The following is an 8,292-nucleotide window of genomic DNA, read 5'->3' on the forward strand; positions in this document are numbered from 1 at the left end:
CCCTATTCCATTGAGTTGGGAGTTGAGATTGCTGTCTGACCATATTGGGCTGCTTATGCCACTGAAATCATAGGCAAAGAATGGAATGTATCTGCTGGTTGGGATTATTGACCCTAATTATTAAGGGTTAAACTTAGACTGAAGCTGAGTTGTCACAGCAAAACAGGCACTATATCTAGATCCCAAGAGATCTTGGGGGCCTCTTAACTGTTTCACTTTTTTTCGGTAGTAAAATTTGACAGAAAACTTGATCAACACAACAAAAGCAGAGCTGCAGATAAGTCCTTCCCAGATGAAGTTGTGTGTCACTCTAATAGGTACAGAATCCTGACCAGCTGAGGGCAAAGGGGACATGGGATGGGGGAAGAACGAAGAAGGTATGAATATCACCTATGCTGTCGGGACCAGATGCAGAATTGAAGCCTGTAGCAACTAAGCATATTTTCTTCATGATACTTCATATATATTAACTAAATTTCCCTTTTATTAATCTTTTCCTTATTATCTTACATAGTAGTTCTTTTCAGTAGCAAACTTAGTCTTTGTGTTACAGAATATTCAGGCAAGGGTATGAGTGAATTAGAAGAAGAATAACATTGTCCAGAGATGGGTATTGTCACTCATGGAACTTCGTGTCTTCTCTTTTTGAGATGAGAAAGCTTTTGTTTTTATGAAGAACGTGTGCATCTTGTTAGGAAGATGCATGAAGTTGTCCTTTCTGTATGGAGGCTTCAATAAAGTTTGGAAAATGCATGTGGATACTGAATGACCAAAACTGTAGATTTTTCAGGTTATCTACCTGTTATATCTCAGCATCAAGATTACTCTTACATACTTTACTCTGTGATGCTGGGATTGAGATTCAGTAAATTATGTTTTTTAGACCGATCTCTTTCTAGCTTATTTCTGTGACTGGTGGTCACTGATGGCAGTTGGGAAGGAGAGAAGATAGAAAAATTTACCCCTATGCTGAACCCTGTCAGCTTCTCTCAGGCAGTCAAGGACAACTTTGGCTTTAGACTCCAGCTTCTTTTGCACCCTTGTTACCAGTTGTGCCATACCCACTCAGAGTTCCAGGCCAGCTAGCTACCCCTCTTGGTGGTCTAAGCACTAGCAATATAGCAACCTCTCCCAGGGAAGCTGAGCACGAGCTCATTTCCACCTCTTCATGTTGACCCCTGCTTCTTGTAATTACTAACATCTGAGTTATCTCAGCCCTTCTGGTAGATACCAATGACTGGTTACCTCAGCACCCCAACCTTTTAGCCTTTAATCCCTGATAATCCATTCCCTATATTAAATCCCATCTGCTTGAAATGCCTACTGTGTTTTCTGTCTCATTACTTTTGGAAGGCTAGACCATGACTTGCACACTACTTGAGGACAGGCATTAGCTCTGATTAGGCCTTAATTCTTGACGCTTAGCCCAGTGCTTCAACATAGCATTGCTGAATAAATATAAAAGATGAGGCATAACAAATTTTACAAAATATTTGAAGCACTGCCAGATAGAAGAGGGAGAAATGTTTCTAAGCTGTGTGTCTGATTATAGCAGAAATTTTGGAGAAGATTTTTAAAATTCAATATAAGAAGAAAATTTGTATTTCCATTGATGGGATAAATGATCTTAAAAAAACACCAAATTGCCCATCACTGGAATTATTTAAGCTGAGGTTGAGTGACCTTTGTCAGAGATGTAGTAGAGGACAATTCCTTAAATGGGTTGAAGGTTAGATAAAATAATATTTGAATTAGCTTCTAGCACTAAGATTCTGTGATTCCTGTTCATAAAAAAATTTCTAACTAATTCAACTCAAATGTGCCCTTTCTCTTGGTAATGATGCTGAAACTGACACAGCACAGGGGGATGATAATATGATAATAGTTTACATTTGTATAGTGTTGAATCATTTTCAAAATGCCTCACATTCATTTTCATTAAACTTTGCCAATTTTTGTGAGGTAGAAAGAACAATAATTACATGTTACAGATCTATGGTATGGTGCGTGTGTCTGGGTATGTATCTGTCTATGGTATGGTGTCTGTGTATGTGTATGTGTGTTACAGATCTATGATATGGGGTGTGTGTATATATGTGTGTGTGTGTGTGTGTATATATATATATATATATATATACACACATGTAAAGAGACAGAGAGAGATAAAGTTGGAGGATACCAAGAATATATCTGGGACCTCTGGCTGCTAGAGGCTTTGAACTTCAATTTGTAACATTTTTAAATGTCACTTTTCTAGCAATTATTCCTGTTTTCTTCTACAAAATGCATTTTAAGATCCAGCTTTTTGGGCCAGAATTCTAAGAATAGCTGAGTTGTTTTTTCAGAATGTTTTCTTTACTAAAAAGCAAATAACGTACTGTGTACTTGTAGAATATCCATTTTTGAAATATTGAGGTTAGGATCATTCTTGGTTGTTGACCTTTTATTCTGTCTTTGGCTCAGCAGTGCTCTGAGTTTTGTTTTGTGTCTAAGAGCCACTCTGATGACTTTGTGTGTGCAAAAACAAAGGAATGGTACCACGCAATATTTCTGCTAAAATATGGAGATTATGGAAGCATTCTCTGGCATAAGTGTCTTCAGAAGTCAGAATTTTCAGACCCCCAAAACAGTGTGGCATTCCAACACTAAATGCATACAAGCCCTTAGTGTTCATTAAAATTAGTAACAGAAAACACAGAACTTTGGAAGTCTACTCAATGCTGAACTAAACTCCAGGGGTTTAATATGCACTTGAACTAGGAAACATACCAGAGAATGTTGGTTTATGCCCAAGAGACATCTTGTAGGTTAATAAATATTCCCTCTTGTTTGAAGATACTCTCCTAAATTTAAATGTTGAGCTACATAAAATTATATTTTTATATTCCCCTTGGCATCAACACATATAAACATATACTTCTATTTTATAACTTATTCTTCCACATTTATGATTTATGAGCACTGACTTCAGGAAATAAACAAGTATGCTCACATTTATTTTCTAATTGCTGGCTTATATTTTAAACCTCTGCTTCTCCTCCCTGCCACAGTGCCTTAACAAATTCATGTGGCATTGCTTATTCCCCAGGGTGCCTGTCTCTGCTTCTCTAGAAGATGGTAGGCTACCAACATGGGGTAAATAAGCCTCAAAAATGTTGTCGGTGACTTGGCCAAAGCCAGGGAGTTGTTTAATGATGAAGCAGGAATGAAAACCCAGAGATTGAGGAGGCTTTGATAACTGAGTTATTCTGCCATACTCAAGAAGTTCTTCCCCTCTAGTTTTCCTAGATTTTTGAGCAAATATTCTTGTCTGTTCACATCGAAAATTAAGTCCTTTAGCAGATTATGCTTGGTAACACATGAGTTATGTTTCTTCCCAATTCTTTAAATTTTAGAATTACTTTTGGAAGTTTCTGTTTGAACTCATAAATATTTATCAAGTCTCTACTCTTTTAAACACAAAGGATATAATAGTGAGTAAGTAGATCAAACAGATATGGTTATATAGTTGGGGAATGATGTTTTTTATGGGTTTGGTTGCGCAGATCTCACTGATCATATTGTATTTAAACTGAGGCCTGAATAATGTCAAGGAAGAAACCATGCGTCTCACTACAGAAAGTGTTCAAGGGGAGAGAAAAACATTTGCCATGACCTTGAATTAGGAATATAATTGACAGGTTTGAGAAACAAAATTGGGGCCAGTGTGGATGCAACGAACAAGAGTAAGGGTCAGAAATGTCGCTAAGGAACAGATCATGTAGGACCATATAGAACAGAATAAGTGTTTGAGAAATTACTCTGAGTTAAACTAGAAGACACTGGAAGGTTCTGAATGGTAAATTGAAATTATTTGACTTACATTTTAATAGATCACAAGATGAAAGCAAAGAGACCAATTAGAAGGCTATGAAATAATACTGTTGAAATATGACAGTAGCTTGCACCAGAGTAGCAGTATTTTAAAGCAAAGAATTAGCCACATTTTGGATATATTTTGAGAATAGATTGGGAGTATTTGACATTGGACTGGATGGGGGTATGAGAGAAGTAAGGACTTGAGATAGCTCCAAGGATTTTTGCTTAAGCAACAGGAAGAGTGGAGTTGCCATTTAGTACAGTAAGACTGCCAGATAAGTAGATTAGAAGTAAGTTGCTATGAGCGTGATATGGTATGGAGCCTTTTCTAAATATTTTGGCCACAGGACCCTTTTAATAGGGAGCCACTTTTAAAATAAATTTGTAAGGCAAACACTTTGTGAACTGCTGTCCTCAGTTTTGTACTTCATGCACAACATTATCCCTGAATGCAGCACTAGTCCCAGCATTAGCACAACCATTGAGAAAAGGACCATTGTAAAATCAATAGAGAATTGGTTCGCTTGCTTTTCTAGTCTTCAAACATAAATTAATGACAGGTTTTATTTATTTATTTTTTTTACTCTGTCCACCTGGCTGTCTGAGGTAAATGGTAATAAAGAGAGGAATAAAGTTTCAAAGAAGAGGCAGTATAATATTGAGTGCTCTGGTGGCATGTTCCAGCTATCTCCTTAATGCCCTCTCTTTTCTATTTTTAGTTTTGTCTAAAAGAGGAAGTTTTACTATTTTTCAAGGATGAGGCTCTATCTCCTTTAACAATAAGATATTGATTTGCTTTTTATATACTTTTTCTGATCCATGTACCACTTAAGCCATGCTTAGCTAGGCATTTCACTCACTCTTCTTATTATTAAAATTATACTAGAAAAGTATATATTTGTCAGTGTAGAAAATAAGGACAAGATGGATAAAATTATGGGTGACTTTCTTTATAATGTATTCATGAGGCAATGCATAAATAAGAGTCCTATTTGAAGCTACAGAAGTCAAGTAACAGAGGACTTAAAGAACTTTAAGCTAAACAGAAGTCAGTAATTGATTACCTGACTTAGTGAAAGGGAGTATTGTGATGTATAATACAAAATGGCAGGTAATTTATCCTGCATCTCGTTATAGCAGCATCTAAGTTCTTAATACCAACCAAATAAGAGAGCTAGGATGCTAATTAACATTCTAGCTAAGTTCTTAATACCAACCAAATCTAAGTTCTTAATACCAACCAAATAAGATAGCTAGAATGCTAATTAACATTCTAAATAAGAGAGCTAGAATGCATTTAACATCTGGGTTAAGGTTAGGATGAATTTTCACATAGGTGATTTCTTCTCTGCTTTTGAAACCTATGTAAATCTCCTATCCAATTCTTTACTCTTAAGACAATGTAGCCGATAAATCCTAGATTTTAAAGGAAACTTTCCTGCTGGTGGAGAAAAGGGATGTTCAAAGTAGAGAGCCTTTTGGGAGTGTAAGAACAATATCTCTGGGCAAGATGGGTGATTCAGAGGTGATGTAGCAGAATTTAGGTAGTATTTTGAGTATCTGGGGGCTCTGTCTGTCATTCTAGGTGCTTGGAATCCTTAATAAACACTAAATGCTGAAAAACCAAAGTCCAAGTATAAAGTGAAAAAATTCAGGATTCATCTGGCTTTGTAATGTATCTTAACTTGTACAAACCAAGCTTCTATGGATAGAAATCGTTATTATTGACTCTTTCTCTATTATATTTTTGTGTCATTTTTCATTTTAATATTTTAATTTTATTTAATATTTAAATTTAACATTTATTTTTAGTTTTAGTAAAATTAATATTTTAATTTTATTTTAATGCAGTCTGTTGAATTTAAGACATTTAATGTTCTGGAAGGAAATGAGTGGAAGCTAGTCCTGCTTAGACTCTGAAAATCAGGAAACATATACAGTAGAGAAAGTCTATCAATGTAGACACATCTTCTCTTTACATGACTAAATCACTCATGTTAATAATGCAATTGACAGCTTCATGACAGGATTTACTTAGTCAGTTTTAGTTCTATCTGTGAAAATCTACCAAAGGATCTTCTAGGTGAAGGTTTAAAAAATTCTCCCTCTCCAGATATTCCTAATGGAAGCAAAAATTTGGATGATAAAAGGCAGTTTTGGTCATGGAAATTCTTATGAAGGTATTTTTTCTTTGGTTTATGTAAACCAAAAACCGTATGGAAAGAATAACGGCCTTCCAAAGATGTCCACATTCTAATCTCTGGAAACTGTGAATATGTTATTTTGAGGTAGCAGATGGAGTTAAGATTGCTAATCAGATGAACTTAAAGCAGGTAGATTGTCCACCTGGGCCTGATATAATCACAGCGTCCTGAAATGTAGAAGAGGGAGGCAGAAGATGGTATGAGAAGTACTTGACCCACTTCATGGTTTTGAAGATGGAAAAAGGGGCCCTGAGCCAAGGAATATGGTCAGCTTCCAGAAGCTAGAAAGAGGAAGCAATGGACCTCCCAGGCCTCCAGAATGGCATGCACGCCTGATGACACCTTGATTTTAGCCTGATGAGGTCCATTTTGTACTTCCGATCTCTAGATCTGTAGGATAATAATCATGTGCTTTTTAATCCACATTTTGTGGTAACTTGTTACAACAGTATTTTAGGGTAACTTGTTACAACAGCCATAGAAAACTGACATATAGCACAATATTTTAAATGACATCTAACATAATTTCAAATTGAAGTTTGTAATGGCATATTTCTTCATGAACACAGATTCATATTTTATAAATCATGAAATGTTCTGCATAAATCCTTTGTATGAGTTATAATTAAATTATCATATGCAGGCCTCTGACTTCTATTTTTAAATTTAAAAGTTTGTGCATCCTGTAGTTTAATGCTCTTCTTTTGGTTCATAGTGGGTGAAATTTCCAAGTCTTAGGTCCTTTTCTTAGTACTAAAATTATTTGGTCAAATAAAAAGTTGTCCAGATCAAAGCTTGTTTGACTCTCATAATGTTAATTCTTATTTGCTATTTTCTGGACTAAGTCACCTACTTTCCCAGGAATAGAAAACCAGGGAGAAAAAACAGCAGTACTACGATTAAGACATTTACTTCATTTCTATACTTTTACTCCATTTCTAAACAAAGCAGGCAAAGTTGGATTTCGTTAGTGATTTTTTAATATCACGGTTTCAAAATATCATAATTACTTGAAAAGTCTTGTTTTGAATCTAAAAGTTGGCTTTGGAGGAACCCCTGCAAAAGTTGGTTTAGAAGAAATCACTTAGAAGTGATTTTAGGAAACGCTGCATTCATGAGCAAATTTACTAACACATAAGTTAAGAAACTGGATTAACTAATAAGGGCAGTTTTTTTGCTTGAATGTTAAGCCTATTTTTCCCTGAGACCAAGAAACTTGGGCCCATCTTTGGCTCTTGGATAAAATTCTACCAGTGCCAGAAGCAGCACCATAAACGAATCTGTGTCAGCAGTTCTACATGTATTCTTATTTTCGGAGATTCATAAGTTTGCCATAAAAATATCTACTGTAGGCTGAAACTTGGCACACCAAAACCTCAGTCTGGGAGCAGTTCTATTTTTCTTCAATTTGGAGAAAAGTATCTCAATGGATTGAATTTCTAGAAACATTAGAAGTCAGGCATTTCAAAGACGTCTTGTGTTTTCTTATAATAAGACGTCTTTATTCTTTTAATTATAGAAAACAAGGATGATACTATCAGAGTGGATCTCTCCCACCCAGAAAGGGCCATAGGTTGGCTCATTTATTGGGTAACCAGTGGCTGTGAAAACACTCCATTCCTAGTCTGTTAGCTAAAATAATAATTAAATGACATGAAGTTGCAATTTATACAGAAAGTCTTTTATAGTAAACCCTCCCATAATAAGACCATTCAAAATCCTATCTTGATAATCTGATTTCCAAACAAAAATAGAGTCTAAAATGAAATACTACAATGTTACTAATTTGAACTAAATGACAAGGGGTAAAGGCCAAACTGAATTACTCTGAATTTGCTATCTCTTTAAAAAAGTAAAAATCAGTAAGAGGGAATTAAAGCTCAAGATGGAAGAGAAGATTAAAAGAGACATAGTTGTTTTAAATGAATTCAAGACTCCAGGCCCACACAAATTATATACAGAGTCCTGAAAAAACCTGGAGATGGAATTGCAAAACCACTTTAGAAAATGAATTAGGAAGAGGTTGCTGATTTTCAGAAAAACTGCAGAATAAAAATTAGCAAAGATTTGTGAGCACTTAGAAGATAATCAAAGAAAAGCTTTGATTATTAAGAGTCAATATGAATAGTCCATCTGCACCTCAACTCCGCCTTTCAACTCCAACTCATTCACTCCTTCCTCTACATCTCCTCCTTAATCCTTTTTTTGGTTTCCCTATTTCTCCAACTAA

Source organism: Nomascus leucogenys, chromosome 9 (genome assembly GCF_006542625.1).
Source record: "Nomascus leucogenys isolate Asia chromosome 9, Asia_NLE_v1, whole genome shotgun sequence".
Taxonomy (NCBI): Eukaryota; Metazoa; Chordata; class Mammalia; order Primates; family Hylobatidae; genus Nomascus; species Nomascus leucogenys.